This window comes from Chiloscyllium plagiosum, unplaced genomic scaffold, assembly GCF_037043375.1.
Source record: "Chiloscyllium plagiosum isolate Xiang-an unplaced genomic scaffold, Cpla_swu_hap1 HiC_scaffold_17, whole genome shotgun sequence".
NCBI lineage: Eukaryota > Metazoa > Chordata > Chondrichthyes > Orectolobiformes > Hemiscylliidae > Chiloscyllium > Chiloscyllium plagiosum.
This window is the reverse complement of record NW_028270155.1, coordinates 35,301,605-35,329,318: the sequence shown is the minus strand read 5'-3', so window position 1 is coordinate 35,329,318 and position 27,714 is coordinate 35,301,605. Positions and strand designations below refer to the sequence as shown.

The 27,714-nt window shown below is 42.1% G+C and overlaps 1 protein-coding gene across 1 annotated transcript in view; it reads left to right on the top strand.

Moving 5' to 3' along the window:
- The window catches only part of znf469 (zinc finger protein 469), a 1,011,390-nt gene that overhangs the window by 102,762 nt on the left and 880,914 nt on the right, over window positions 1–27,714 (top strand). Inside the window, exon 3 of the mRNA XM_087995825.1 lies at window positions 8,380–8,416. The gene's annotated coding sequence lies outside the window, so the exon portion shown is untranslated. The remainder of the gene's footprint in view (window positions 1–8,379; window positions 8,417–27,714) is intronic.

Sequence of the window (27,714 nt, the reverse complement as noted above, 5' to 3'; positions counted from 1 at the left end):
ATCACTTTCAGAATCTAGTACCAGGCAGAGTCCTTTGCTGATGAAGGGCTTTTGCCTGAAACATCAGTTTTCCTCCTCCTTGGATGCTGCTTGACCTGCTGCACTTTTCCAGCACCACTCTAATCTTGACAGAGTCCTATAAAAGGCTACAGTCGGCTCTGCAAAATTCTACAACTCAATCTTGTTGTCTGAAACGTCATAGATTTTGGTCACATGATTACCTGTGATGTAAACAGATCCACAATCATTGTAGGTATGGGTACATGAGTAACAGTAGAACTGTTACAGAACAAAAGAGATCCACTTTCACTTTTATCAAATATTGTATGTTCTAATTCAAGAATCAAAGTGTCAGGATATTCTTCACTTGATTGCAAAAGTTACCTTTGTATAAATTGCTGTTATGCTATTAGATTACTTACAGTGTGGAAACAGGCCCTTCGGCCCAACAAGTTCACACTGACCCGCCGAAGACCAAACCACCCAGACCCATTCCCCTACTTTTACCCCTGCCCCTAACACTATGGGTAATTTAGCATGGCCAATTCACCTAACCTGCACATTTTTGGACTGTGGGAGGAAACTAGAGCACCCGGAGGAAACCCACGCAGACACGGGGAGAATGTGCAAACTCCACACAGTCGCCTGAGGCGGGAATTGAACCCAGGTCTCTGGCGCTGTGAGGCAGCAGTGCTAACCACTGTGCCACCGTGCTATCTTTTGGTTTCTTGTTAAAGGCTTCTCTGATTTTCTTGAAATAAATATTCTGTCACTTATTATAACTGGGAGGAATAAATTGAAGTAGCAGCTGACTGTAGAGATGGTGTGATGTTATTGGGTAAGTCTGTGTTTGGATTGGCAAATACATTTTCTCAACCAAAGCCTCAAGATTATTGAAATGTATAACTTGCTATGTACTATTTTCTAATCAGGAGGTATGCCATAACACTCTAGTGGATTAGACTCTGTGCATTCCTACACTTAAGTGACTTCACAGGTTTGTGCTGATGTGAAAAAAGCATTATTGATTCTAAGTCTGTACTGAATTGACAGGAAGTGAAGGGTAAGGAGCATTTCTAGGCTGCAAGAATTTATTTTATTTTCCTTCAGTAAAATGTGACTAACTCATAAGTTTAGCCTTTAAATAACTTTGAGAATGTACGGTCAAAGGATTTCAAATACTGTAGCAAATTTGATATTGAATTGTAAATACTATTTTCATAGAAAAATATGTTCCTCCAAATGGCAACAAATTGACATTTATTTAAGATTTTTAGATACCAATATTAGACTGGGATGTACAAAGTTAATAAGTGTGATTTGTAACATTTGTTTAGTCTTTCTAATGTTCAGCCTGGTTCAGAGTACTCTACATAGGTTTATCAGACAAATATGACGAAGAACTGAAGTCGAGAAAATTAGAAAATTGAAAATGGTAGACCTCACAAGCAATGTTGAAATGAAAAAAGAAATGCTTATAACAGTCTATTACAGCTCTCACTTTCACTTGAAAATGGAAAAACTCCCATTCATGAAATAAATTCACAGTTCTTAAATTTCAAGTGGTTAATCTCTTCTAAGAACAAATAAACTTGTATTCAGTGGCCACATTAAAGACAATTATTCCTTTAACAGCCTCATTAAGCAGTGAATAAAATTGTAAACAGAACAACCTGTTCAGAGAGTTGCTTAAAAAGCTGTTCAAAACTTTGTCAGAGTGGTGGATTTTAAGAAATATGTAAATAAGGAGGGAAAGATTTAAGGATGCAATTATGGATCGCAGTGTCTAAGTGAGTGAAGGCATACATGCAACAGATATAGTCATAGAGATGTACACCATGGAAACAGACCCTTCGGTCTAACCCGTCCATTCTGACCAGGTATCCCAACCCAATCTAGTCCCACCTGCCAGCACCAAGCCCATATCCCTCCAAATCCTTTCTATTCATATACCCATCCAAATGCCTCTTTAACGTTGCAATTGTACCAGCCTCCACCACTTCCTCTGGCAGCTCATTCCATACACGTATGTGTGAAAAAGTTGCCCCGTAGGTCTCTTTTATATCTTTCCCCTCTCACCCTAAACCTATGCCCTCTAGTTCTGGACTCCCTGACCCCAGCGAAAAGACTTTGCCTATTTACCCTATACATGCCCCTCATAATTTTGTAAACCTCTATAAGGTCACCCCTCAGCCTCCGATGCTCCAGGGAAAACAGCCCCAGCCTGTTCAATCTCTCCGTTTAGCTCAAATCCTCCAACCCTGGCAACATCCTTGTAAATCTTTTCTGAACCCTTCTTCCATTTAAGGATTCGAATGTTAGGACATTTGAAATGGTAAAATTCTGAGCTTGTCCAATTATTCTTAGTCCAGAGAAGTGCAGGTTAGGTCGATTGGCCATGGTTAAAAATGCTGGAAAGACACAGCAGGTCAGGCAGCATCTGAGGAGCAGGAAATTGACATTTCGGACATCAGCCCTTCATCACTTGATGAAGACCTTATGCCCGAAACATCAAGTAACCCTCTTCGCTGTCCTCTACGCCTCCAATTTTGGTGTCATCTGCAAACCTACTAACTGTACCTCTTATGCTCACATCCAAATCATTTATGTAAATGAATAAAACTAGAGGACCCAGCACCGATCCTTGTGGCACTCCACTGGTCACAGGCCTCCAGTCTGAAAAACAACCGTCCACCACCAACCTCTGTCTTCTATCTTTGAGCCGGTTCTGTATCCAAATGGCTAGTTCTCCCTGTATTCTGTGAGATCTAACCTTGCTAATCCATCTCCCATGGGGAACCTTGTTGAACGCCTTACTGAAGTCCATATAGATCTACCACTCTGCCCTCATCAATCCTCTTTGTTACTTCCTCAAAAAACTAAATCAAGTTTATGAGACATAATTTCCCACTCACAAAGCCATGTTGACTATCCCTAATCAGTCCTTGCCTTTCAAAGTACATGTACATCCTGTCCCTCAGGATTCCCTCCAACAACTTGCCCACCACCGACATCAGGCTCATTGGTCTATAGTTCCCTTGTCCTTACCACCCTTCTTAAACAGTGGCACCACTTTAGCCAACCTCCAGTCTTCCGGCATCTCACCTGTGACTATCGATGATACAGATATCTCAGCAAGAGGCCCGGCAATCACTTCTCTAGCTTTCCACAGAGTTCTAGGGTACTCCTGATCAGGTCCTGGGGATTTATCCACCTTTATGTGTTTCAAGACATCCAGCACTTCCTCCTCTGTAATCTGGACATTTTGCAAGGTGTCACCATCTATTTCCCTACAGTCTATATCTTCCATATCCTTTTCCACAGTAAATACTGATGCAAAATACTATTTAGTATCTTCCTCATGTTCTGTGGCTGCACATAAAGGCCACCTTGCTGATCTTTGAGGGGCCCTATTCTCTCCCTAGTTACCCTTTTGTCCTTAATATATTTGTAAAAACCCTTTGGATTCTCCTTAATTCTATTTGCCAAAGCTCATGTCCCCGTTTTGCCCTCCCGATTTCCCTCTTAAGTATACTCCTACTTTCTTTATACTCTTCTAAGTAATCACTTGATTTATCCTGTCTATACCTTATATATACTTCCTTCTTTTTCTTAACCAAACCCTCAATTTCTTTAGTCATCCTGCATTTCCTATACTTAGCAGCCTTTGGATTCTCGTTATCTTATTTCTGAAAGCTTCCCATTTTCTAGCCGACCCTTTATCTGCGAACATCTGCCCCCAATCAGTTTTCGAAAGTTCTTCCCAGTACTGTCAAAATTGACCTTTCTCCAATTTAGAACTTCAACATTTAGATCTGGTCTATCCTTTTCCATCACTATTTTAAATCTAATACAATTATGGTCGCTGGCCCCAAAGTGCTCCCCCACAGTGAACAAACATTGTTGGGAAATACGGAGTTCCAAAACTTGTGTAATTAGGATTGGTTTTTCACAGAGTTAAGATGATGTCTTAGACTTTTCAGAATGGCAGGCAGTGATCAGGTGAATTTCAATATTTCCAATTTTTGCCTGGAAAGGGCTGGGGTGGATCACATAATTGGGAGATCCAAACTCAACAGGGCCATTCAAACCTGATTCAATTATACCCATTTTAGCTGTTCAAAGGGCATGCATATAGTGTTTGTGCCACAAATTGATGCAATCGACATCAATGCTCTTGAAAAATTTGTAAGGTTTGTTTAATTGTTATAATCTGAAGTTCTTTTTAAACTCACCAGCTCCTCAAGCTGAAATTGTTGGTCAGAATTAATAGTGCATATTCTGCTGGACTGCTTTGATTGACAGGCCATCTTGTGTATGTTAGATTAAAATGACGTGTTTCACAATTTTTATTGCCATCTCCAATTGCTGTCACTTTACCATTATGAAAGCTTGACAGAATTTCAAAAGTGACAACTGAGCAGATCATTGTAATCACAATTTTATTGACTGTCTCATGAGGCTGTTAGAGGACTGACTTTCTTGAATGTGTCCACTGAATAGAAGTTTATTTGTTCTTAGAACAGATTAACAGATTAACCACTTAAAATTTAAGAACTTTGATTTTGTTTCATGAACAGGGGTTTTTCTGTTTTCAAGCAAGAAGAGCTATTATAAGAATTTTGTCTCATTTCAACATGACTTGTGAGGAGTACCCTTAGTGGATACTGAATGAGTGGCTGTAGGTGAAGCATGAGATGGATTGGATTGTGGCTTGGGTGTGGAATGAGGACATTGGAGAAATAGTGATATCTGGAGGCATAATTGGCATGAAGGTGATATGGGGTATAAGTGGGCTATGAGGTTTGGTGGGAGGTTGTAGGCGGGAGGGGAGTCTGCTGGCTAAAGGCCCAACAGCTTCTATAATCCTGGGTCAAAGTCCCAGAGAATCAAGGTGTGCTTTCTAATCAGGCTGTCTCAGCATTTGCCTGACTTTGTGGGCACCTAAGATCTGCTTTACACTTGGCTGTATCCTGCTTCCATCTTCGGAGCAAAGATTAGGTCTACCATTGCTCTTTAAGCTAAGGCCATTTGATTAATTTTCTGATTCAAACTACCCACGTCAGCAGCAAAATATCAGGCCATTAGTAGTCACAGTTCTGTAGATTATGAAGAGATTGAAAAAGAATAATGACATTTTTAAACCTTGACTTATTGGAAACAGAGAACTATAGCAAGTGCAGAAGTGGGCAATTTTATGGCTATGAAACAGTTTATGATGGAGAAGAAATGGGGCCAGTAGCTCACAGTTGATGTCACATATGTTCATGATGTTCTACTTGAGACAATCACTGGGAAGGCAAATGGATCATTGGCAAAGGTTTTTTTTGTTAATTTGTTCATTGCATCTAAACTGCCATCTGTAATTGCCCCGAAGAAGGTGACAGTGAGTTGCCTGCTTGAACTGCTGCAGCCTTTGTGTTCCAAGTGCATCTATGGTGCTGTTAAGGAGGGGGTTCCAAGACTTTGACTCAGCAACAATTAAAGAAGAGCTAATGAAATACATTCTTAAAAACCTACCAATTTGACACAACCTTTGGTCATCTGACTAATATTTGGCATCATATTTTGTTTTATAATGCTCCTGTTAACTACCTTAAGACATTTTATTAAGTTGAAGATATGCAAGTAAAAGCTGTACGTGGTTTTGTGATTAAAGTTAAGTGGTTGTGTTCCCATGCGTCTGTGGCCCTTATAGATTGTCAAGGTTATGTTTTTGGAAGATGCTAACAAAGGAAGTTTGGTGAATTGCTGCAGGACATTTTTTAGACAGTACAATATGCCACTGTGTCTCGGTGGTGCTTGAATGGAAATGATGTCTTGTTAAGTATGCTGCTTTGTTCTAAGTAGTGTTGAATTTCTTGAGAGTTATTAGAGTCATACTCATCCAGGCAAATGGAGAATTCTCCATTATATTCTTGATGTGCTTGCAGATGGGGGAAGAGTGTTTTGGGGAGCTAGGAGATGAGTTAATAATGCAGAATTCACAGCTTCTAATTTGCTTGTTCAGCCAGAACATTATAAGGCTGGCCAGTTAGATTTCAGACTCGGTTGATAATAGTGGGCAATTCAGTTATGGTAATGCATTAAGCACTTAGAGGAGATGGTAAGCTTCTCTTGTCATTGCCATGATGGGGCATGAATGTTACTTGCCAAATATGAGCCCAAGCCTGAATATTGCCCTCGACATGTTGAAAGCAAATGTAATTTCCTCAGTTTCTAAGGAGTTGCAAATGGCAGTGAACGCTGTGCAATTGTCAGTGAGCATACTCAGATCTCATGATGAAATAATAAACAGCTGAAGATAGTTAAGTAAACTACCCTGAGGAATTCCTGCAGCGATGTCCTGAACTGAACTGATTGGGACCAATAACTACAAGCATCTTCAGTTGTAATGGTATAACTCAAAGCAGTGGAGAATTTTCCACATGATTGTCATTGAGTTTACTTTTGCCAAGTCACATCTTGGTGTTAAGGGCAGCCACTTACATGAATCAAATTATCTTACCTGTCTTTGATCCAAGATTGTAATATAATCTAGAATTGCATAGTACTGTTTGAATCCAAACTGAGAAAATTCTTGTGTAAATGCCACTTGATAGCTCTGTCAATGACATGCTTTGTTTCTTTGCTATTGTTTGAAGGTAGACCATTGGTTGATAATTGGTTAGATTGGATGTGTCCTGCTTTTATGAGGACAAGACATGGGGTGGGCAGTGTTCCATATTGTCAAGTAAATACCAGTATTGTAGCTGAATAGCTGCAAGTGGCACAGTTATTTGTAGAGCACAAGTCTTCAAAACCGCAGCTTGGAGTTTGTCAGGAGATGTAGCCTTTTTTGTATTCAGTTCATTCAGCTGTTTCTTGATACGAGAGACTGAAATGGATCATTCATTTGGCAGTTCTGGCTAAAGTTGATAGCAAGTTCTTCAGCATTGTCTTTTACATCCCTAATGCCTTTGAGTCTTTCTGTTTATGATTAGATTAGATTCCCTCCAGTGCGGAAACAGGCCCTTTGGCCCAACCAGTCCACACCGATCCTCCGAAGAGTAATCGCGCAGACCCATTTCCCTCTGACTAATGCACCAAACACTACGGGCAATTTAGCATAGCCATTTCACCTAACCAGCACATCTTTGGACTGTGGGAGGAAACCAGAGCACCCGGAGGAAACCCACGCAGGCACGGGGAGAATGTGCAAACTCCACACAGATAGTCGCCTGAGGCTGGAATTGAACCTGGGACCCTCTTGCTGTGAGGCAGCAGTGCTAACCACTGAGCCACCGTGCCGCTCTAAACCTTTGATTTTTCTAACTGCCCAGTTATAACCTAAGCTAATCAATTTCTAATTTGAGTGAAGTTTGAAAATTAACATCGGATCACCCGTTGCGACATTAGATGTCGCTTTTTAGGTCCAACTATGAGGTCTCTCAGGTCTCACGGACTTCTCAGCTCATACATCCATTAGTATCTTTCATTACCACTTTCCTGGAAATTATATTGAAATGGGCAGAAACCCAAGTAATAGTTACTCTATTTCCAAGTTCTACCTTTCTTAATTTTACTCAAACTTGATTGTGGCACAATTTTCTGCTCATTGTTGTGGATCTCAAAGACTGAATTTCAAATGAGATTTGGTTGCATGTTTTCCATTGTGAGTTGATTCTTGAATGGAAATGTTAGTTGAAGTTTTCTATGGGATATAATGATTCTTTTCTACATCTTGACTGAGTTCATTGACTGAGTTCTCTGAAGGTCATTTTTCCTGTTCACAAAATTTATTATCAAAATAGGGAAATGAATAGGCCTAGACTTTGCAGTCAACAGTCGAGAGTATGGTGCTGGAAAAGCACACAGGTCAGGCAGCATCTGAGGAGTAGGAGAAGTGACGTTTTGGGCAAAAGGCCTCCATCAAGAATGTTGATTCCTGATGAAGAGTTTTTGCCTGAAACTTCGATTTTCCTGCTTCTTGGATGCTGCCTGACCTGCTGTGCTTTTCTAGCACTACACTCTCGACTCTAATCTCCAGCATCTGACGTCCTCACTTTCGCCTTTGCAGTCAACAGAGTAACAATTGTGGCTCACACTGAGGAAAGTTGTCTATCACAATCTAGCAATCAATGATGACTATGCAACTATTATTGATTTTTGGGGAAAACTCATCCAGACCATTAGAGAAGGAAAGCTGTCATCTTTACTTGGTCTGGCCGCAATGTGACTCCAGACCCACAGCAATGTGGTTACTCTTAAATGCCCTCTGGATAATTAGGGATGGCTAAGAAAGACTAGCATAGCCAGGGACGCCACATCCTCTGAATGAATTTTTAAAATCTGTCTTATCGTTTCCCTTCTCTAACATTTTCCCAATTTATTTTGCAGTGCTAAATATCCTGCAACAGAGATGTCACAAAACAGGGTAAGCAAGCAATTGTAATGAAGTATTTTTATAAACAGCAAACCAAAAAATAAATGCACTGTTCGTCTTCATTTTTAATTGCATTTTATAGAGAGCTGACTGAAATAGTATGGACAAATACACAGGAATAAAGAAAACGTGAAATGTCCTGAACATTTATTTAAAATGGTTTTAAAATATTCATTGTTTTCTTAATCACAGTGAAGACATTTTATAAATGTAAAAATAGCTTATAAGGGCCAGAGAATCTGGACCTTAGCTCAAAAGAAAATATCCTGATCAGGCCAAAATACATACAACAATTACTATTCTCAATTCATGGTTCATGTGTTTTGTATTGTTGCATAATGTTTACTGAAATGAATGCACATATCTAGACAATGTGTTAATTGTTGTCAAAACCTCTGTATTTAGACCTAATATTTAGCTGTTGTGTTTTTTTTATTTTAAGTTTTAGGAACTTCACGGGTTTGACTTGGCTTTAACAAAATGCAATGTTACAATGACTTTCCCCAAAGTAGATTTCCCTCCTAAGTTCAAAATTGCAAACTTGTACAAGTAACTACTATTATTGTTTTTTGATGTACGGGCAAAGATGTTAAGTGCATATTTTTGTTTATTGCTTAGCCTTCATGACTGGCATGCACATAGCATTTTTCTTCAATCTGATCATTGAATTGAGTTGATGAATGCTTATAAAATGAATATGTTGTGAAAAGAATTTGATGCATTTGTGATCAATGCATGGATGTTTATGTATGTCCAACTGTTACTCAAGGTTGGTTAGTTGCAACAATTGATGGTATTTAGTTCTGACTAATGGGGTAACTTATGATTAGATTCTTAAATTGACATTTTGCTTTAGTTTCAAAAAACAGACTTTGGAGAGTTGAGCACCATGGATCAGTGAGATGTAGCTTTCCCCTTGTTGTCCCCTGGAATCAAATACTTCATCTTGATTGTAATGTCATGTGAGGCAACTGCCTTCCTGATGGGAGAAAATAGAGACTGCTTTAGATTGTCATTGTATGCCTTAGAACTGTTTACTAAGATGTTGTATCAAATGCAATATGTAAACTTGTTTTGAAATTTGACAGGGAGCCAAACAATGTAATATTATTACTTAACCAGATAGACAATACTACTGGTTTGTTCACTGGTCAACATGAAATAACCTGTAGCGATTTAAAAAAGACTGGAAGATGGTGCCCTGCGGAGGTGGGAAGAGGAAATCACCAGAGTGGGTCTTACTTCTAAAAGTCAATTTGAGAATTCCTGGAGGACTGAGTGACCTTCAGCAGTCCCTCAATGTTAAGACACAGCTAAGAAAAATGAGATGTGAACCTATTGCAAGCTGTGAGTAACTTTAGACTATTGCCTGAAAAGATTGCAATTCTGTGGAAAGCATGCTATATTTATATGGCATTGAGATTGTATTTTATCTCTGAAGGGGCTAATTTTTCAGTGGCAATGAAAACACTTTAACATACCAAAGCAAACTTTTGTCTTGACATTAATGAATGGGAGGACCTTGGTAATGATCATTCAGAATGCTGGCAATTTGTCCATTTAGCTGCATTGTGCTTTGAGTCTGAATGTTTTAATAATCAGGCAAAGAAATGGAGAAGAGGAAAAGAAGAAAACAATCATGAACTCTAGATTCCACCTCCTGATGGGATATCTTACCTCTTGTAACCCAAAGATATGAAGGTTCAGTCACATGAAGACAGAAGATAGAGCTAATGACCATAGTGGATATATGTAGTCTTGGTAATCAGTTGCATCAAGATGTGAATAAAAACTTAGCATTTCTGTAGTGTAAAATATTGTTTACTAACTAAATAGCCACTTGAGTTTAATTTTAGTTTGTTTCTTACAGTAAAAGTTTTAAGATTTTTAAAGTCTTAAAAGTCTTTGTTATGCATTTCTCTTAAGTCAGCCACTGGGAATTCAAATATCTTCATAAAAGTGTGCTGGAACAAAATTTAAAAGTTGATGTCATGTTTTGTTCCAGTTTTGAAGATCTACTGCTCTTTTTCTGTTCTAATTAACAAAATATGACTATCTTTTTTCTGCAGTTCATTATGTAGTGGCCGCCCAGCTAAATATAGTGTTACCATGAAAACATTATATTACAAATGGCATTTGCAATATTGTCCTCACCCTGTTAAAAGTTGGATACCAGAGAGATCCAAATGCAGCCTAACCTTTTATAATGTTAAGTTTAATTAGTTCTGTAGCACATAAGCAGTAAGTTTCATATGGTATAATTTTGAGGGACTTAAAACCATTTTTTTCAAATCTAAATTTCTGGTTCTAAGAAAGAAAAATGTTCAATTAAAGGGTGAAATAAATCCAAAAGTAACTGCAATGTCAGATGTATGTGGGGTAGAGACTGCAATCCAATTGAACATAATTCCAGTTATGGAATTCTTTTATGGAAGTTTTTTTTGTCCATGAATGGCATTTTGCATTGCTTGGCTCCAATACTTTCCTCTTTTCTACACGCCAGTTCAGAGTACTGTACCTTCACCAGTCATACTGAACATGTAAATTATTACTGTAAATTTAAACCAGAGCATTTAGCGATACATATAACTTGAGATGAATATGAGATGACAGTAGTGCCTTTATACATTAACATTTACAAACAAAACTTGTTATCAATTACAAATCTAACATTAATGATTGTACCTTTTTGGAGGATGTAAGAAATAGTTTGAAGTCCTGTAGATAGGTATACTAAAAGTCATTCAAAATGATTATAAAATCATAAGATGACAGTGGTTGTTTGGAAAATATTGTTAGGTTTTGTTTGTTGGAAAAGTGCATTACTTCAAGAAAGCCTGATACAAATAAATCAACAGGATGTTACAGCTGGCTCCAGCCTGAAGTCATTGAATGCATTTGGTTGGAATACATAAGTATCAAATGCACAACCATTTTATGTTGAAGAGAATGGATGCATTATGCTTTTAAATTCACACCTTAATGATGATTTGTTTTCCTATTGATTTCAATAAGGGTTGTATTTAATATATTCTGTTGCATTCAGTATTGCTGTCTTGATTTATCTATGATTGCATTTATCGCAACAATTTGCCATGAACTGTGCACAGGTTTATTTGAATTTTCAAGTAACTTTCGCCTTGGATGTCAGGTTCCAAGGTTCTTCTGGTAATCAGTAGCTTTATGTTTTTGGCAAAGTAATACAGTCCTCAATGATGATATTCCAATTGTCCATTTTCTGCAAATGCACATATAAGTAAAATGATGCAGATGCTGGAAATCTGGAATAAACACAGAAAATGTTGGAGAAATGCTGAAGATCTGGCAGCAACTGTGGAGAGAGTAGCAGAGTGAACATTTTAAGACTATTATGACTCTTCTTCAGAAAGCTCCTTCCACCCACCTGCCCAAAAAATACCTTTTAACTGATCTGGGCAGCCTCAATTATTATTGCAATCAAGTACTTTTTTCACTACACTTCCAAACACACAGAAAAACAGAAATCAGGTGTAACTCTGAGAATGAAAGACTATCCATAATTCTAAAATATTTCAGATGACAGTTTTCTGAGATATATTAATGTATTGGTGATTTTTAACCAATTTATCATGTATGTATTGTAGAAGATATTATTTTACAGTGAAGCCACAGTCTGATTAAAAATCGAAAGAACTGCAGAAAAAGCTGGAAAAGTTCACCAGGTCTGGGAACACCTGTGGAGAGAAATCAGAATTAATGTTTTGGGTTGAGTGACCTTTTCTCAGAACTTAGATTATCTTTTTATTTCTCCTTATAATCAGGATTAGTACACATTTTGAGATATTGGCAGGTTTCATGCAGTGGTGTGGGTCATAGTTGCGTGTTGGAAAACATTGGAACTTGGATTTCAAGTTGAATGCATGACTATATTTCTCCACGTAGCTTTTGCATGTCAAAGCTATGCTTTGGATGGCCGCACAATGCAATCTTAAATCAATAATTTAAAGGTCAAATTCCAAACGTAATTCGGAAGAGCTGGGCGCTTTAGGAAGATGAAAGTAAATGGTTATTTTTCATGGATTCAGGTTGAGCAAGATCAGCACCAAGACATAATGTTCCTTCTCTCACCTTACTGCTGAAACATGAGGAAGGTAATTTTTCCAAATAATGGGAAAAAGAAATCTACTGCTTTCATCAAGTAGGCATGGTTGGACTTGGTTGAAGTGGAAAATCAGGAATGTTGCAGCTCCATTTTTGTGCATTGAAGAATGTGCTTTAATAACTGAACCGGACCATTGAAGGAGCTTACAATCACTGATGTACCCACATCGTGTAATATATAACCTCTGCAGTATCCTAACCATTATCTTGCCAAGTGTATTCACCAATTAATTCTTCATATCCAATTTATTGCACCTGTAATTCACTTTCTGTCCCGTTTCTGCCTCCCCATTTATCCATCCACCACTGCCACTCACCCAAATCCTTATGTAATGTGCTATGTCTTTCTGGAGGTCTTCTTCGCCAAATGCGTTGCAACCATCAAGTGAACATGTAATTTTGAAGCACTCCCAGTTCTTTTCTTTCACGGCTTGTGTCTGAAGACAATTAGAAATGCAAGAGAAAAGACAGGACTGACATGCTACAAATAGTGGGCGGCATGGTGGCACAGTGGTTAGCACTGCTGCCTCACAGCGCCTGAGACCCGGGTTCATTTCCCGCCTCAGGCGACTGACTGTGTGGAGTTTGCACATTCTCCCCGTGTCTGCGTGGGTTTCCTCCGGGTGCTCCGGTTTCCTCCCACAATCCCAAAGATGTGCAGGTTAGGTGAATTGACCATGTTAAATTGCCCGTAGAGTTAGGTAATGGGTAAATATAGGGGTATGGGTGGGTTGCGCTTCGGCGGGTCGGTGTGGACTTGTTGGGCCGAAGGGCCTGTTTCCACACTGTAATGTAATGTAATCTAATCTAATCAAATTATGCAGCTGATAGAGGCAGAAAAAATGACATACCTGCTTTGAATTGCCTGCTTATTCTGGCCATTGTTGCCAGCATAGAAGCTTTCATAACAACGCTTGACAAACAGCTCATTCATGACCTGCCTTATGTATATTTGTGATTAAGATGTTTCCCATGGCACGATGTGAACTCATGACTTTGACAGCAATGGATGGGCACAAGATCAAGCAGAGACATATCTTTAAGGAGTTTGCATATGTTGCATTTGTCCAGAACTACCTGTTGTGCCAGTCCATGGTATCTCCTATCCTGATATAGATGTTTGAAAGCTTCCAAATTTCTCAAAAATGCCAATCTCATGACAGCTTTCTTGAAAATGTTTGCCAGAGGGAATTAGGAAATTAAGTATATTGGGACTTCAATCAGAACATTAAGCATCTTATTTAAGTGCTATTTAGTCTTGCCTCTGTTCCATGGTAAGGTTCCCAAACCCTGTGGCCTGGATGCTGGAGGTATTAAATTCAAATTTTTGTTGAAATAACTCTCTCCAAAGATGCCTCATTAGCCTGTGATAAGGACCCACTTTTCATGAAGTGGCCAAATCTTCTTCTGTTAACATGGAAATGGGCAGCATGGAGGTGAGTTGGGATTAGTTTTGAGAATTTTACAATTTTTATCTTCTCTTTTCCCATAACCCACCCTTCTTGGGTGGATGGAGGTTTAAAATTTCTCCTGGTGTTACCTTTTCTTCTGTTATATGGGGATGAGTATTTTCTTGCTCCCTGAGAATCTAGTTGCTATATTAATTTATGAAAAATGTATCTTTTGTCTCACTGTATAAAATATATATTATTTTCAAATATTTGGACATGTCTGACAATGAAGGGACTGAACTATGGGTTGAATTACATAAATGTTACTTAACAGCTGTAGTACAAAAAAGATATTTTGGATTAGTGGTGCTGGAAGAGCACAGCAGTTCACGCAGCGTCCGAAGAGCAGCAAAATCGACGTTTCGGGCAAAAGCCCTTCATCAGGAATAAAGGCCGAGAGCCTGAAGCATGGAGAGATGAGCTAGAGGAGGGTGGGGGTGGGGAGAAAGTAGCATGGAGTACAATAGGTGAGTGGGGGAGGGGATGAAGGTGATAGGTCAGGGAGGAGGGTGGAGTGGATAAATGGAAAAGAAGATAGGCAGGTAGGACAAGTCATGGGGACAGTGCTGAGCTGGAAGTTTGGAACTAGGGTGAGGTGGGGGAAGGGGAAATGAGGAAACTGTTGAAGTCCACATTGATGCCCTGGGGTTGAAGTGTTCCGAGGGGGAAGATGAGGCGTTCTTCCTCCAGGCGTCTGGTGGTGAGGAAGTGGCGGTGAAGGAGGCCCAGGACCTCCATGTCCTCGGCAGAGTGGGAAGGGGAGTTGAAATGTTGGGCCACAGGGCGGTGTGGTTGATTGGTGCGGGTGTCCCAGAGATGTTCCCTAAAGCGCTCTGCTAGGAGGCTCCAGTCTCCCCAATGTAGAAGAGATGGCATCGGGAGCAACGGATGCAATAAATGATATTAGTGGATGTGCAGGTAAAACTTTGATGGTTGTGGAAGGCTCCTTTAGGGCTTTGGATAGAGGTGAGGGAGGCGGTATGGGCGCAGGTTTTGCAGTTCCTGCGGTGGCAGGGGAAGGTGCCAGGATGGGAGGGTGGGTTGCAGGGGGGCGTGGACCCCCAGGTAGTCACGGAGGGAACGGTCTTTGCGGAAGGCGGAAAGGGGTGGGGAGGGAAATATATCCCTGGTGGTGGGGTCTTTTTGGAAGTGGCGGAAATGTCGGTGGATGGTTTGGTTTATGCGAAGGTTGGTAGGGTGGAAGGTGAGCACCAGGGGCGTTCTGTTCTTGTTACAGTTGGAGGGGTGGGGTCTGAGGGCGGAGGTGCGGGATGTGGACGAGATGCATTGGAGGGCATCTTTAACCACGTGGGAAGGGAAATTGCGGTCTCTAAAGAAGGAGGCCATCTAGTGTGTTCTGTGGTGGAACTGGTCCTCCTGGGAGCAGATATGGCGGAGGCGGTGGAATTGGGAATACGGGATGGCATTTTTGCAAGAGGTAGGGTGGGAAGAGGTGTAATCCAGGTAGCTGTGGGAATCGGTGGGTTTGTAAAAAATGTCAGTGTCAAGTCGGTCGTCATTAATGGAGCTGGAGAGGTCCAGGAAGGGGAGGGAGGTGTCAGAGATGGTCCAGGTAAATTTAAGGTCAGGGTGGAATGTGTTGGTGAAGTTGATGAATTGCTCAACCCCCTCGCAGGAGCATGAGGTAGTGCCAATGCAGTCATCAATGTAGCGGAGGAAGAGGTGGGGAGTGGTGCCGGTGTAATTACGGAAGATCAACTGTTCTATGTAGCCAACAAAGGGGGGGCCCATACATGTGCCCATGGCTACCCCTTTGGTCTGGAGGAAGTGAGGAAGAGGAAGTTTTGAAGCAGAAATTGTTAAGGGTGAGGACCAGTTCGGCCAAACGAATGAGAGCGTTGGTGGAAGGGTACTGTTGGGGACGTCGAGAGAGGAAAAAACGGAGGGCTTGGAGGCCCTGGTCATGGCGGATGGAGGTGTAGAGGGATTGGATATCCATGGTGAAGATGAGGCGTTGGGGGCCGGGGAAGCGGAAGTCTTGGTGGAGGGCGTGGGTGGTGTCTCGAATGTGGGGAGTTCCTGGACTAGGGGGGATAGGACAGTGTCGAGGTATGCTAAAATGACCAGAGAATGTGTTTAATGTCCACTTAAAAATGATGGACAGACTCTCAAAGCTTAAAACTTAGGTCACTTTGGGAAAATACATGAAATGATCATGAACTGCCAGAAGGCTATTGACAAACATTAGCCAGATTCCTGATGGTGCGGCAATGATGTGGTGAACTTGCAGATTTACTGGATTTCCAGTTGACCTCTGACTAATAGCTTTAAGTGGCCTCCTAAAAGACTGAAGAGTCTATCTAACTCTCACGGCGTGGGTGGGGGTTGGGGGTTGGTTGTTAATCTGCACATGACTGACGTTCAAGATCATGTTGAGGAATTTGAATGCCAGCTGAAAACGTGTTGCTGGAAAATCGCAGCAGATCAGGCAGCATCCAAGGAGCAGGAGAATCAACGTTTCGGGCATGAGTCCTTCAGGAGGGCTCATGCCCACGTTCTCAAACATTCTACAAGAATGCCAAACAACTTCAGAAAGTTCAGCATCTGCCCCTGTTCCTCCCCCCATGTCAGCACCTATATCTGCCACGTTTAAGGTTGATGACTTTTGTGAGAAATTCTCCACCTCTTTTTTTTATGATCTGTCTCTCTTTCCTGCCTCCTTCTGCCTGTCTTTCCCTCCTCTGTCTTTCTTATCTCTTCCCACTCTCTCTTGTTCTCTCTTTCCCTCTTTCTGCCCCCTTTGACACCCCCTTTCTTGCCTCTACTTTCTGCCTCACTTTCTTTCTTCAAGTTCTTACCTTTTATTTCCCTTGGTTTCTCTTTTCCCATCTTGATTTCCATCTGTCTTTGCCTTTTTCTATTTCTCCCTCTCTGCCTCTTTTCCCATCATTGCCTCTTTTTCCCTTCTCTTTCCGGCACTCTCTTTTCAACTTATCTCTTTTACTGCCTTTTCTTATCTCTCTTTTCTGTCTCACATTTTTCTCTCTCTTTTTCCTACTGTAGCCCTCTTTTCTCTTCTTTCCCCTTCTCTCATTCTCTCTCCCTCTTTCCCCTTCTTTCATTCTCTCTCTTGAATTCCCTCTTATGTTTCTTTACTGTCTTTTCTGCTCTCTGTCTTCTCCCCATCTTTCTTTTCTGCATTTTCTTTTCCCCATTATTCTTTATCGGCATTCTCTTTTTTCCTTTCTCTCTTTCTCTCCTCCTCATTTTCTCCCCTTTTCATTTCCCCCACATCTCATATCCTCATTTTTCTCCCCATCTCTGATCCCTCCCCATATCTGTTCCCTTATTCTCTTCGCTGGTCTTGTCTCTTATCCCCAATCTTTTCCCTTCTCTCTCTCTCTTTTCTGTTCCTTCTTTATTTTCTTTTTTTACTTCCTTCATTTAACTCCAATCAATTTTCCCCACACTTGCTCTTCTCTTCCTTCCCTCACACTTGTCTTCTACTCTTCTTCTGCTCCCCTTTAACTATCCATCTCCTTTTCTCTGTCTTCATCTCATCTGCTGTCTTCCCCCTCTCTTTTTCCTCTCTCTCTTCATCTCTTTGCCCCCTCTCTTTTCCCTTTTTGCCTCTCCCTATCTCTGTTGTCTCCTTTCTTCCACTATTCCTTTTGTCCCTCTTTCTTTTTTTCATATTTTTTCTCCAACCTTTTTATTTCCCTCTTTTCCTCGCACACTCTCCTGTTTCTTTACCTCATCATTCTTCTCTTCATCTCTTCTGCTCTTGTCTTTCCTTCCCATATCTCTCTTCCCTCCACTTTCTTTTCCCCATCTCTCAGCCCTATTTTCAATCATCTTCTTACCACTCCCTACCTCTCATTTCTCCTTTTTCCATCTCTCTCACTTCTTCCATTCCCCCTTAATTTGTCTCCAATTTTATTGTCTAATGAGTAAAATAGCTTTTGGAGAGTTCTGGCTCAAGACACTCATTTGGCTAACACTGGGTGACAGTCTCTTATGTTGCAATTAGTTGTAATTATGGGAAAAAATGATTCCCTACTTGACAGTTTATGCTCAAATATGAGATTTGTTCATTCTGAAATTTGATTTTCTTTCAGGTTATCTTGGTAACTTTTTCAGTTCTGTGGATTCACTCAATTTCAGCACTGCATATTGATTGTCAAGATTCTTGTTGTGACCTAAATTCAAAAATGTTTTGTTACATATAATAAAGCATTGAAATAACAAAACTTAATAATATGAAGGTATGATAAAACACTTAAATTCTCTAAATTGCGGTTTTTATGGATCAGCATTATATGCCCTTCCATTTGTTTGACTTAAACCCATTTCATGGGTATTATTTTAAATCAGTTTTATACTTGTGTTTGCCAAATATTCTCAAACAAAATAGATTCTGTGTGTTTCACTGTAATGAGCTGTATGTTGAACTTCACAATTTGCATCTTGTAAACTACTTACTGGTAGAAAGTGAGGACAGCAGATGCTGGAGATCAGAGTTGAGAGTGTGGTGCTGGAAAAGCACAGCAGGTCAGGTAGCATCTGAGGAGTAGGAGAATCGATATTTCAGCCATAAGCCCTTCATCAGGAATGGGCAAGCGTGTTGTTGATGTTTGCAAGTGGTCCATGCTCACTGTGTCAAAGTTGGTCCTTGTCAAAGTTGAGCATGGTGGCTCAACAGTTAGCACTGCTACCTCACAGCACCAGGGACCTGGATTCAATTCCCGCCTCGGACAACTGTCTGTATGAAGTTTGCACATTCTCCCTGTGTCTGTGTGGATTTCTTCCGGGTGCTCAAATTTCCTCCCACTGTCCAAAGATGTGCAGGTTAGGTGAATTGGCCATGCTAAATTGCCTGACGTGTTAGGTGCATTAGTCAGGGGTAAATGTAGGGGAATGGGTCTAGGTGGGTTGCTCTTTGGAGGGTTGGTGTGGATTTGTTGGGCCGAAGGGCCTGTTTCCACGCTGTAATCTAAGACTCTTCAAAGTTTGTGCGAAGATTTGTAGCTCGGGTGCTCGTTGTTGTGGTTCTGTTCGCCGAGCTGGAAGTTTTTGTTGCAAACGTTTCGTCCCCTGGCTAGGCGACATTATCAGTGCTTGGGAGCCTCCTACAAAGCGCTTCTTTGATGTTTCCTCCGGTGTTTATAGTGGTCTGTCCCTGCTGCTTCCGGTTGTCAGTTTCAGCTGTCCGCTGTAGTGGTTGGTATATTGAGTCCAGGTCGATGTGTTTGTTGATGGAGTTTGTGGATGAATGCCATGCCTCTAGGAATTCCCTGGCTGTTCTCTGTCTGGCTTGCCCTATGATAGTAGTGTTGTCCCAGTTGAATTCATGTTGCTTGTTGTCTGCGTGTGTGGCTACTAAGGATAGCTGGTCGTGTCGTTTCGTGGCTAGTTGATGTTCATGTATGCGGATTGTTAGCTGTCTTCCTGTTTGTCCTATATAGTGTTTTGTGCAGTCCTTGCATGGTATTTTGTACACTACATTAGTTTTGCTCATGTTGGGTGTCGGGTCCTTCGTTCTGGTGAATTGTTGTCTGAGCATGGCTGTTGGTTTGTGTGCCGTTATGAGTCCTAGGGGTCGCAGTAGTCTGGCTGTCAGTTCTGAGATGCTCCTGATGTATGGTAGTGTGGCTAGTCCTTTTGGTTGTGGTATGTCCTCGTTCCGTGGTCTTTCTCTTAGGCATCTGTTGATGAAGTTGCGCGGGTATCTGTTTTTGGCGAATATCTTGTATAGGTGTTCCTCTTCTTCTTATTGCAGTTCTGGTGTACTGCAGTGTGTTGTGGCCCTTTTGAATAGTGTCCTGATGCAGCTTCATTTGTGTGTGTTAGGGTGGTTACTTTCATAGTTTAGGACTTGGTCTGTGTGTGTGGCTTTCCTGTATCCCCTTGTAATGAATTCTCCCTTCGGTGTTCTCTGTACCATCACGTCTAGGAATGGGAGTTGGCTATCCTTTTCTTCTTCTCTCGTGAATCGGATTCCTGTGAGTGTGGCGTTGATGATCCGGTGTGTTTTTTCTATTTCCGTGTTTTTAATGATTACAAACGTGTCATCGACATATCTGACCCAGAGTTTGGGTTGAATTCGTGGTAGGACTGTTTGTTCTAACATTTGCATAACTGCCTCTGCTATGAGTCCCGAGATAGGTGATCCCATGGGTGTTCCGTTGATTTGTTCGTATATCTGGTTGTTGAATGTGAAGTGTGTTGTGAGGCACAAGTCCAGTAGTTTAAGTATGCCGTCTTTGTTGATAGGTTCAGCGTCCTGTTTTCTGTTCTGTATGTCCAGTAGGTTGGCTATTGTTTCTCTGGCTAGGGTTTTGTCATCGAAGTGAACAGTGCCGTCACGTCGAATGATATCATGGTTTCTTCTTTGTCTATGTGTATATTTCTGATGATGTCCAAGAATTCCTGTGTTGATTGTATAGAGTGTTTGGATCCGGTGACCAGGTGTTTCAGTTTCTGTTGTAGTTCTTTGGCCAGTTTGTATGATGGTGTCCCTGGTAGTGATACTATGGGTCTGAGTGGACTTGTGCCTCACAACACCCTTCACATTCAACAACCAGATATACAAACAAATCAACGGAACACCCATGGGATCACCTATCTCGGGACTCATAGCAGAGGCAGTTATGCAAAGGTTAGAACAAACAGTCCTACCACGAATAAAATTCTAAGATATAACTGTACAAACAATTCAAAATTGCATCAATGTCCATTGTTGGAATGTTGCCAAAGGCTTACAAAATGCATTAGTACAATATCTTTTTGTTTCAAATTCTAATGGCAGAGGTTGCATTAAGTATATATTGCTTCTGAATTAGCTCTTCCAATTCTTGAAAACAAAATTATATCCCTTTTTCAAACTCGATATACTTTTCCTAGTTTCTCCACGTAATGTACTAAATTGATCTTAACTTCAGTGGGAGCTATACTATAACTCAAACTTAGCTACTGCAAATCACCCAGAGATGTATGCAATAGTCTGGAAATTCTGTTGTCTGTACTATTAGATAACTGTTTCACCCATTTGTCAGGGCCCATAGCCTTTGTAGTATCCGGTGTCTCCAAGTGTTTTTTGATATCACATGGAGCGAATCGAATTGACTAAAGACTCATATCTGTAATGCTGGAGACTGCAGGAGGAGGCCGAAATGGATAATCCATTCGGCACTTCTGACTGAAGATTGCTGCAAAAGCTTCAGCCTTATCCTTTAGACTGATGGATTTAAATATTATAAGTTGCCTGAAGTCATGCCTGGGAGATACATGCTGAATGTGGCCTCAGCTCATCATCTTGATGATGATAATGTAAGAATTGCTTCTCCCAGTAATTGCTAGAACTATTAAGCATGTCATGTTGTCAATGTAAAGTTTTAGAAATGAATTGCATGGGAAATTGCAGTTTCTGCTGGGCAATTCCTCTATGTCTGTAGCCCTCTCAAAATCTCCATCTAAATTGATGACTTCGGAGGATTCTGAAGAAATTAAGTAAAATAGTTACTCAGGAAAGTTAGAATATTAAATACATAATGTAACTTTTGATTAAGTGTTCAACAGGCCCCGTTATGTACTTGCATACACCTCTCCTGGACCATTTACACCCCTCCAGACTTGAGCCCACATCTCCCTCACTGGACCCAATTTGACTCTGCTGCTGCTGCACCTGAGGCGAAAAGTACCCCACTCCCCAAAAAAACACATTGGCCTAGTACTGACTGCACCCCACTACCCACTTCTCACTGGACCCAATTTTTCCCATACACCCAACCTCTCTAATCACAGCATCACTTAACTTGCCACCATACACTCTGGCATCCTACTGAGCTGCTATCCTACCCAGTTGGTACCCAATCCCCTACTCAAATTGCATCCATGGAAAGAAAGCAGAGTTAACGTTTTGGGTCCAAGGACCCTTCTTCAGAACTAATTGTAACTCGTAAAAGGTTACTGTGTATGCGAGAGAAGGGGTGGGGAGAAAGAGTAAATGATAGGTGGAGATGGAGCCCAGAAAGAGACTGGCATACAAAGGACTGGGTAAAGGCCTTTGTGGGAGAATGAATAGCTGCTAATGAGGACCAATAGTGGCTGATAATGGGTTGTTTGTGGTAGCAGTCCATGTGATCACAGGGTCTGGCATGTGGGGGTTGGGGTAAGGAGATGCAAGAAGGTGCTCAGGCCCTAAAATGTTTAACCTCGATACTGGCTCCAGAAGGTTGCAGAGTTCCCAAGCAGAAAATTAGATGTTGTTCTTCTAGCTTATGCTGAGTTTCCCTGGAGCACTGCAGCAAGCTTGATACAGAGATGCTGGCCAGGAAACATGGTGGTGTGTTGAAATGACAGGCATCTGGAAGCTCAGGTCACAGAATGTGGGTATTCTGCAAAGCAGTTGTCCAATCTGCACTTCATCTCCTCAACGTAAAGAAGACCAATTGTGAGCAGCGAATACAGCAGGCTAGATTGAGTGGAGTGCAGGTGAATCGCTGCATAACCTTGGATATTGAGGAGGGAGGAAGTAAACAGGCAGGTGTTACACCTTCTGTGATGGCATGGGAAGGTGCTGTGGGGTTGTGTGGTTTTTAGGAGAGGAGGCAGAACACTGACAGGTCAGGGGAGGGATGGCATCCTGCTGGAGTTGGTGGAAATGGTGGCTAATAATGCTTTTGGATGTTGATGTTTGTGGGATGATAGGTGAGAACAAGGAGGACCCTGTCACTCTTATGGAAGGGAAGAGAGGGAAGGAGGGCCAAAGTGTGGGAGGTGGTTCAGACTCAACTGAGGGCCCTGAGGTGGTGAGCAATTCTTGGTTGAGGCTGAATATGAAAACTTTGGAGGCCCCTTGTCAAAGTTGGCATCATTGGAGCAGATGTGACAGAGGCAGAGGAACTGGGAAAATGGAATAGTATGTTTACAGGAAGCAATGTGTGAGGATGTATGGTTGAGGTAACTATGGGAGTTGGTGTGTTGTTGTGGATAGTCACTTTGTAAATTGTCGCAGCATGGGAGGTTAAAAGAAAATGCCAGCATTGAACTGGAGTTAAAAAATAAAATATGTTGGAAATGTGCAACAGGCAGATAGAATTTGTTAGGATACAGTGAGGTCTGGAAATGCTGGAGATCAGAGTTGAGAGTGTGTTGCTGGAAAAGCACAGCAGGTCAGGTAGCATCCGAGGAGCAGGAAAATCGACGTTTCGGGCTGGAGCCCTTCATCAGGAATGTAAAATTTGATCAGATCGGATTTGTTGTTGATTGTAAGGGTTGTTCATCCAGCTGAAATATTAAGGTGGTAAAAACAAGGACTGCAGATGCTGGAAACCAGAGTCTAGATTAGAATGGTGCTGGAAAAGCAAGCAGGTCAGGCAGTATCCGAGGAGCAGGAACATCGACATTTCGGGCAAAAGCCCTTCATCAGGAACAGAGTGGAGAGATAAATGAGAGGGGGCTGGGCATGGGGAGAAAGTAGCATGGAGTACAATAGGTGAATGGGGGTGGGGATGGAGGTGATAAGTCAGAGAGGAGGGTGGGGGAAGGTAGCAAAGAGTACAATGGATGAATGGGGGTGGGGATGAAGGTGATAGGTCAGAGAGGAGGGTGGAGTGGATAGGTGGAAGGGAAGATAGGCAGGTAGGACAGGTCATGAGGGCAGTGCCGAGCTGGAAGGCTGGAGCTGGGGTGAGGTGGGGGGAGAGGAAATGAGGAAACAAAATGAAATCCACATTGATGCCATAGGGTTGAAGTGTTCCGAGGCGGAAGATGAGGCGTTCCTCCTCCAGGCGTCGGGTGGTGATGGAGCGGCAGTGGAGGAGGCCCAGGACCTGCATGTCCTCGGCAGAGTGGAAGGGGGGCCAGGGGGCGGTGGGGTTAATTGGTGCAGGTGTCCCGGAGATGTTCCCTAAAGCGCTCTGCTAGGAGGCGTCCAGCCTCCCCAATATAGAGGAGACCGCATCGGGAGCAATGGATACAATAAATGATATTGGTGGATGTGCAGGTGAAACTTTGATGGATGTGGAAGGCTCGTATTAAGTCAACATTCCCCTCCATTAATGCTGTCTGGCTTGCTGAAGTATTAATTATAAATCTGCAAATAATTATTCATTAATTTTTTTTGTTTTTATCAGCTTTTCATCATAATACTTTGTATGCTATTGCTATATAAACACATTATTATAAATGCGAGCTTCTGCCAACTGAAGGTGTAATCTACATATAATACTCCTTTTGTAGCCTGTATTTTGTTAGTCATGAAAATAGACGTTGGGCAATGTATTTACAAAGGATATTTGGATGGATTGTCAAACTCATCACTTGTATTTTTCACTGAGTGCTTTTCTGTTCCTATCATATCTGAAATGTGTAACCTGAACTCTGTTTATTTGGTTGCAGCTTTCACTTGCACAATAATAGCATTCTTTCTCCAACTGAGATTTATCACTTGCTTTGTGCAATGGAAGTTCTTCTATATTTCAGTTTTGCCATAATGTTTCAGACCTTTTAACAGTGCATTTCATGGTGTTACTTTCAGAGCTGGGTTGTAGGGTCAGATCCATACCAATGTCATGATGTTTTGCTAGAATTCAAGTTTTTCATATAATCATTGAAATTTACAGTATAGAAGAAGACCGTTGTCCATCTTGTCTGTGTGGGCATTAATGGCAACCCAGTGTGAACCCACTTTCCAACATTTGTCTGTAGCCTTGTAGGTGATAGTGTTGCAAGGACATATCCAAGTACTTTGTAATGAATAGTGAGATTTCTGCTACAGTCACTTTTTCTTAGAGACAAAATAACTGCAGATGCAGGAGACTGGAAGAACACAGCAAGCCAGGCAGCATCAAGAGGTGGAGAAGTCAACACTTTGGGCATAACCCTTCTTCAGGACTGGGAATGGGTGTAAGGGGAGTTGCAGATAAAGTGGGTGGGGGAGGCAGGGTGGTGAGGTGGGGATAGGTGAGCACAGATAGAGGGTACAACTTGATTGGTTGATGGGAGGAATGAGTCCAGTTGGTGGCTAGAAGGAAGAATCGATGAGAGGAGTGGAAGTGGGGGGCTGAGAAGGAAGTTGGGTGATGGGAAGGTAGTTTATTTGAAATTGGAGAACTCAATGTTGAATTCTCCAGACTGAAGACTGCCCAGGTGGATGATAAGATGTGGTTCCTCTTATTTGCAGTCTGATTCATTGTGATAATGCAGGAGGCCAAGGATGGTCATTGTCAGAAAGGGAGTGAGAAGGGTAATTAAAATGGGTGGTGAATGGGAAGTCAGGTTGGTTTGTGTGGGCCCGGCTGTGATGCTCAGCAAAATGTTCCCTTAGTTTACGTTTGGTCTCCCTGATGTAGAGAAGACCAAACTGGATACAGTAAACTAGGTTGGAGGAGAGGAAGATGAACCTCTGTCTCACCTGGAAGAACTGTTTGGGGCCCTGCATGGAGGTGAGGGGGAGTGGTGTGCCAGCAGGTTTTGCATCTTTTCTGGTTGCAGGGGAAGGTACCTGGGGGTTCGGGGGAGTTGGTGGGGAAAGTTATGCGAACCAAGGATTGGTGAAGGAAATGTTCCTTGCAGAAGGCAGAGAGAGGTGGGGAGGGGAAGATGTTCTTGGTTTGGGATCTAGTTGGAGTTACGGAAGCGTTTAAGGATGCGGAGACTAATGGGGTAGTAGGTGAGGACAAGGGAGACCCTGTCTTTATTACGTTTGGAGGGGTGTGTTTAGAGCAGTGGAATGGAGAATGGAGGCAGTGCAGTGGCGTGCTGTCTGGATGACAGAGGGGGGAAAGCACATTGTTCAAAATAGGTGGACATCTGGGATGCTTGGGAGTGGAATGTCTCCTCATCCGAGCAGATGTGGCAGAGGCAGAGAATTGGGAGAACGGGATGGAATTCTTACAGGATACTGGGTGGGAGGAGGTGTCATTTTTGATTTTCTCTACATCAGGGAGACCAAATGTAAATATAGTTGTGAGCATCTGTGGGTTTATAGTAAGCATCCATCTGGAGACTGTTGCCGGAGATGAAAATGGAGAGGTCAAGAAAGGAGAGGGAGGTGTCCGAGAGGGACCAAGTAAATTTGAGGGTGGGGTGGAAGTTGTGGATGAAGTAGATGAACTGCTCCTGTTCAGCCTGGGTGCAGGATGCTGCATTGATGTAGTGATCAATATAACAGCAGAAGAGTTGGGGCACAGTGTCTGTGTAGGCAATGAAGAGGGACTATTATACGTAGCGAACATGCCTTCCACCTCTTCAGTAACTTCAAGTTCCCTAGAACCCAGTGCTTTATCTTCACTATGGATGTGCAGCCCTTATACACGTCCATACCCCGCATGAATGGCCTTCAGGCCCTCAGCTTCTTCCTCTTCAACAGACCCATTCAGTCCCCCTCTACCAAAACCTTCCTCCGCCTTGCTGAACTTGTTGTCACCCTTAATATGACAGGGTTTCCTTTAACTCCTCCATTTCCTCCAAATCTAGGGGGTGGTCATGGGCACTTGGATGGGCCCCAGCTACATCTGTCTCTTTGTTGGCTACATCGAACAGTCCATCTTCAGTACCTACAGAGACATTGCATCCCAACTCTTCAGCCATTACTATTGATATCTGCATTTGCACAGTGTCCTGCACCCAGGCTGAACTGCAGCAGTTCATTGACTAGACCAACAACTGTCACCCCACCCTCAAATTCACTTGGTCCATCTTGGACATCTCCCTCCCCTTTCTTGACCTCTCCATTTCCATCTCTGGTGACAGTCTCCAGATGGACGTTTACTATAAACCTACAGACTCTCACAACTACCTGGACTACACCTCCTCCCACCCAGTATCCTGCAAGAACTCCATCCCGTTCTTCCAATTCCTCCATTCCCATCACCTGACCCCCTTCCCAGCCCCTTCCCCTTCCTTCCTTCCTTTCCTCTCATCAACCCTTCCTTCTAGCTACCAACTGGATTCATTCCTCCCATCAACCAACCAGGTTGTTGTACCCTCTTAAGTGGGTTCACATATCCCCACCTCACCACCTTACCCTCCACCCACTCCCTTCATCTGCAGCTCCCCTTCCACCCACCCCCAATTCTGAAGAAGGGCTACACCCGAAGCGTTGACTTCTGTACCTCCTCCTGCTGCCTGGTTGCTACCTCAGTCACTCTTTCTGGCAGTAAGTTCCAGAACCCAAGCAATCCTTTGATGAAAGAAATCCTCTGTAAATCTCACCGTTTATTCAAAATCAATCCTTCCCATAAAGAATCCCTCAACAATGTATATGCAGGATTTTCCATTGAATCATTTATTGATGAAAGTATTTTGCTTCAGCTAGGGCTTTTTAATGCAATGTTTGCTAGCAAAGGCAGAATTTATTGCTTATTTCCTGAGTGTTGAGCTACTGTCTTGACCATTCACAGTTCATGCAATATAGGACTGTGCACAATGCTGTTGGGAAGGGAATACCCAGTGATATTGACCCAGTGATAGTGAAGGAATGGATATAATACGACAAGTAAGGATGGTGTGTGGCTTGGGGAAGAACTTACAGGTGATGGTGTTCTCATGTATCTACTTGCTTTTCCCTAATAGTGGAAATCACAGATTGGAAGATACTGTTGAAAGAGGTTTTGATTTTAAATATGGTAAATACTGATGTAACTGTGTATCAGTGGTAAATTGGGTATACATTCAGCAGGCTGCTTGACTCAGATAATTGGAAAAAGTGAGGACTGCAGATGCTGGAGATCA